General features: G+C 60.1%; 1 protein-coding gene across 1 annotated transcript in view; it reads right to left on the reverse strand.

The window, feature by feature from the left end:
• EFNB1 (ephrin-B1) overlaps positions 1 to 323 on the reverse strand; it is a gene marked incomplete at both ends in the record, with an annotated part of 3025 nt that overhangs the window by 2070 nt on the left and 632 nt on the right.

The following is a 323-nucleotide window of genomic DNA, read 5'->3' on the forward strand; positions in this document are numbered from 1 at the left end:
AAAGAAGAAGGGGAAAAGGGTACGGGAGGGGAAGGGAAGGGAAGGGAAGGGGAAGGGAGCTCGCCAAGGCTGCACTGCTGCTTCTTCTGTTTATGATAAATATTGGCCCCAAACTAAAAACACAATAATGCAAAGCAGCCACCAGGAGCTCTGCGTCCAGGTCGGGGGCCAAAACAAGCCTGGGGCATCTCTGGGGCCGGGAGGCACCTGGCAGCTTGGGACGGGAGGTGGTGGGGAGCTCCCTCCAGAAGAGCACGCTGCCATGGCACCGCCGTCAGCCACACCCTGGGTGTCTCATGGCCACCATCGGCCTGGGTTGTCCC

This window comes from Phaethon lepturus, unplaced genomic scaffold, assembly GCF_000687285.1.
Source record: "Phaethon lepturus isolate BGI_N335 unplaced genomic scaffold, ASM68728v1 scaffold38826, whole genome shotgun sequence".
NCBI lineage: Eukaryota > Metazoa > Chordata > Aves > Phaethontiformes > Phaethontidae > Phaethon > Phaethon lepturus.